Consider the following 5,265-nt stretch of genomic DNA (forward strand, 5'->3'; position numbering starts at 1 on the left):
TAACACCAATACGCAGCAAAGGGACAAGTCCAGATCGCCTCTTAAGACACCTTCTGATGCTGACTGAATTTTTTTCAATGCTTTACTGTTTAATTACTTTTTCTTATTCTATAAGTGTATAGCAATGTTTATTGTTCATAATGCTTTCACTGCTCATTTAGCTCAACCAGCTTTTAATGCATGGTTCAATAAGTTTCATTCTCTTTAGTGTTTTATATAGTATTCTGCGCTCTATTGTTCTTCTACATTTACTACTATTGTGTGATTTACAGTTTGCAGTTATTTAATTATTTTCAGGTTTTGCTTATTGTATACTGTAAGACTGTTCCCCATCCCACACGAGATCTTTCTCTCCTGCTGTTCATTCCCCTAGCTATGGTGTTGTCATTGTTGCTACGTTTTTCATCAATTGTTTCATGTATTGCTTTGTTTTACTGTTTCCTTGGTTTAACTTGTGTTTGATCATTTTTCTTCTGTTTCTTCTCTGTTGTATGACTTTAGGGTTTTCCCTCCTCTTCTTATACCTCATATCTCCTTCCCTCCCCTTTTTTATGACAATGTTGCTATGTTCCCCATTCCTGTTTTCTTCTCTTATTTCTTGTCATATTATTCTCGTCTAGGTTTTATTCTAACGGTGTGTTCCTCTTTGTGGTGTGATCACTCTAGTTCTCTGTTTCATATTGTGGCTTATGCCTCCTTGTTCTTTTACGTTTTTGTATTAGGCGATTGGACTCCTCAGAGTATTTATTTGATCGCAGCATTTCTTTAAAGTTGTTACCTCTTCTATGGCGGTACCTTTTCCAATGCATTCCCCTTCATATGAGGTTGTCTTTGTTGTTAAATATGACATTATCTATTCCCTTTATTCTGATATAGATGGTTTCGCATACTTCTTTAAATAGGTCCTAATATTTTCTTCTGCGTCTATTACTCTACCTCTTTTACACTTTTTCTTTTTTGTATCTTCTCTTCCTTTTGCTTTATCCTTCTTGATTTTCTTTACTCTTCTCATGTCCTTTTAATGTAATCTTTAGGATGCAGGGGGTTTTGATGTTTTGGTTAGTCTTCTTATTACATTTTGTGCAGTCTCTTGTGAAGATGTACAGAAGTTGTTCTGATTTTGATGATATTTTATTCTTTCATGCATTATGTATTTCATGTTATTATTTATCCTCTGGATCCCCACTCTTCTTTACTCGAAGGGGGTCTGGCTCCCCCTGGCATTGCTCTAAGTGCGCCCAGACCCGCAGTTAACAGTTCAGGTTGCTCTTCTCTTCTATTGTTCTTACTCACTTTTCCTTTTCTGTTTCCTTCTCTTCTTCTCCTTTCCTTCCCAGAGTAGCATACTTTGCTTTTCCTCACTCCTAGTTAACTCAATCCTATTATCATGCCTTCTATTCATCCGTTGTCTGTGGTTTCTTGGAATGTCTATGGTCTCACCCATTACATAAAATGTAAGAAAGTTCTTTCCTATTTACATTCTAAGCATGTGGACATTGCTCTATTGCAGGAGACTCATTTGGATGATATTGAGTCTAGTAAGCTCGGCAGACACTGGGTTGGTAAAGTCATCCCTAGTTCAGTCTCTAAACCTGATCCCGCCAATCCTAACCCTATTCGTAAATGAGGAGTCGCCATCCTCTTTCGGAAGTCACTTCCTTTCACCATTTTAAAGTCATGGTCGGATCCGGAAGGTCGGTATGTTTTTGTTAAATTGAAGGTTGGTAATTCCTTCCTTTTTCTTGGTTCTGTACACGCTCCGCTTGGCTCCAAAAAGCACTTTTTTCTTCGACTAAATCGTCTTCTTACGGAAATAAATGCTTCTCAATTTCTCATTGGTGGTGATTGGAATTTGGCACTGGATCCTGCTCTTGACAGAACAGGTTCCATTGACACTCTCAACGCTTCAGATAGAGCCATCTTCGGTGACATTCTTGCTGACAATGGTCTTGTTGATCACTGGCGACTCAGTCATCCGCAGGATAAAGAATATACGTTTTTTTCTTCTACTCACGGTACGTTTTCGCGTCTTGACTACTTTCTTCTTTCGCAAGATTCAGTCCGACTGGTTACTGATTCCAAGATCTTAGAAGCAGCTATATCTGATCATTCTCCTGTCCTTTTATCTTTAGATTTGGGTCTTATGAGTCCGGGGCGCAAATCGTGGCGTTTGAATATCAACAAATATAAAACACCAGCGGGTAAACTTCTCTTGCAATCCCACTTACGTGAATCTCTTCTCAATAATGCAGATTCGGTTTCCTCCAAACGAACGGTTTGGGCAGCTGCTAAGGCCACCATTAGAGGCCAACTTATGCGGGACGCAGCTCTTTATAATAAACAGAACGCTGCCAAACAAATTGATCTGGAAAAGGATATTCGTCGATTCTCTCAATTATATATTTCACAACCATCTCTCCAAAACCGAAAGTCATTAGAACAGGCGCGTATGTCCCTTAATACTCTCTTTACTTCTAAGGCGGAATATGCCTTACAACGGATGAAAGGCCGTCATTATGAACAAGGAGAGAAAGCTGGTCGGTTATTGGCTGCACAGTTGCGTTAAAGAGAGGCCGCTATGGCGATTCCAGCAATAAGATCAAGTGGTGGTGATATTCTTACTCGGCCACAAGAGATAGTTGAAGAATTCACCTCATTTTATAGATCTCTATACTCCCCAAGCACTCAGGTAGATACGATAGCGGTGTCTAAATTTCTGGATGAAGTTCATCTTCCGCGGCTCTCCGATGATGGCAGGGCTCTACGTGAGGGACCTATCACGAAGGAGGAAATTTCTTCAGCTATATCTGCCTTACCGTACCATAAAGCTCCGGGAGATGATGGTTTTCCTCCTGAATTTTTTTAATGGACTGGTATGCTTGATACCCTTCATGCTGCCTTTGGGGAAGCCGTGGAGGAGTCTTCTCTTGGTTCTATCTCTAACAAAGCCATCATAGCAGTCTTGCCAAAACCTGGCAAGGATCCTCTATTGTGTGGTAGTTATCGTCCTATATCTCTCTTAAATTCTGATGTTAAGATTCTTGCCAGCATTCTAGCATCGCGACTCCGCAAGGTTTTGCCTTCCCTAATCCATAACTCCCAAGTGAGTTTTGTTCCCGGTCGTTCCTCCCGCAATCATTTGCGTACTCTCTCCCATACCCTATGGTCTGCTAAACATCTTACCGATGATGCCCTCCTTCTTTCTTTAGATGCTGAAAAAGCATTTGACCGTATTGAGTGGGAATATCTTTTTACCATACTGCAAAAATTTGGATTAGGTGACCAGTTCATTGCTAAAATACGACTACTTTATGATACCCCACCTGCCCAAGTTAACTGTGGAGGTTTTCTCTCTACTCCATTTCCTATCCGGCGAGGTACCCGTTAAGGTTGTCCACTCTCCCCTCTTCTTTTCCTTTTGGCTATGGAACATCTGGCTGCTGCAATTCGTCAATCGGCTGCTGTTGTGGGCGTTCCTCTTCCAATTGGTCATTCAAAAATGTATTTATATGCGGACGATATTCTTCTTACACTTAATAATCTCCCCCGCTCTCTCCCTGCTCTCCTCTGTGTCATTGATGATTTTTCTTCTTTTTCTGTCTATAAGATTTACTGGGACAAGAGCGAAGCCTTACCTATGTCCCTTGGTACTACAAAGGATGCAATCTCTGGTTTTCCATTTCACTGGCAACCTTCTCGGCTTAAATACTTAGGAATACTCCTCAATAGAGGATTGGATAACGTTGTCATGGACAATTTATTTATTTATTTTATGCAATTTGTTGAGCGCACGATTACCCAAGGGTGTCTTGGCGCTTGACAGAAAAAATTGAAGGTTATACCCAAGAAATGACGGACTCTAATAATTAAATAACCAAGTCTTCAACTGCTTTCTAAATGCTATTAATGTAGAGATGTTCTTAAGATCACCTGGCAAGGTGTTCCATAATTTGGCCGTGGCCACTGCAAAAGATCTGTCTCCCCAAGTGGCCTTATTGGTTTTGGCTACCTTCAAAAGGTTAGCATTAGCAGATCTGAGATTGCGTGATGGTTGATAGGGACAGAGGGCATCTTTAAGAAAAGAAGGAGATTTTTCATGAATGCTTTTAAAAGTAATACACAGGGCTTTGAATTTAATTTGCTGCCTGATCGGTAACCAATGTAGTTTGCGAATGATGTTTGAAGTGGGTTTAAATTTGGGTGTACCAGTAACGAGTCTTGCAGCTGCATTTTGGACCAGCTGAAGTTTATTGACTACTTGTTCTTGAGCATTAAACAAAAGAGCATTACAGTAGTCGACTCGAGACATCCATAGTGTTGAAATCAAAGTATTTATGGTGTTTAAAAGAAGGTAAGGTTGACGTTTTTTAATCATTTTAAGTGTGAAAAAGGAGGCAGAAACTATAGAGTTGGCTTGATGAATGTATGAAAGTCTATTGTCAAAAATTACACCCAAGTTTCTAACCTTGGTGACCGGGTTAGGTTGGGGGCCAAGATCTTGAAGCCACCAGGTGGGAGACCATGCAGGAATGAGTTTTCCAAACACCATCACTTCGGTTTTCTCCGAATTAAGTTTCAGACAGTTTGAATTCATCCAATTACATATGGCAAGCATTCCTTTTTGGAAATTATCAGCAACTTCCATACCATTATTGTTAATGGCCAGGACAAGCTGTGTATCGCCCGCGTACGATGTTACTGCTAGACGATGAGCTTTAATGACCCTCGCTAAGTCCGCCACATAAATGTTAAAAAGTGTTGGACTCAGCGAGGATCCCTGGGGGACTCCACAAGGTAGTGAAAAGGAGTCAGAGGAGAATGCGCCCATGGAAACCTATTGCTCTCGGTCTGTCAAGAAGGAGGCAAGGAGTGAGACGGCACTTGATGAGACTCCAGTTTTTCCGACACGGTCGATCAGAATAGAATGATCGACTGTGTCAAATGCCGCGGAAAGATCAAGTAATATGAGCACCGCGGCACCTCCTTTATCGAGGATCATTCTTATCTCATCTGAAGCTTTTATTAATGCCGTCTCCGTCCCATGTCCCTTCCTGAATCCGAATTGGGAAGCGTCTAGGCAGTTGTTAGTATCTATGTATTCAGATAATTGGATATTCATAATTTTTTCAATTATCTTCGATGGATAAGGAATACATGATATCGGTCTGTAACTCGTGACCCTGGAAGGATAGAATGTGCTTTTTTTGAGTAAGGGCTTAATTACTGTCTTTTTCCATATGGTAGGGTAGATGTTTGATGGGATCA

The sequence above is a fragment of the Lissotriton vulgaris genome, chromosome 3_1 (assembly GCF_964263255.1).
Source record: "Lissotriton vulgaris chromosome 3_1, aLisVul1.2, whole genome shotgun sequence".
Taxonomy (NCBI): domain Eukaryota; kingdom Metazoa; phylum Chordata; class Amphibia; order Caudata; family Salamandridae; genus Lissotriton; species Lissotriton vulgaris.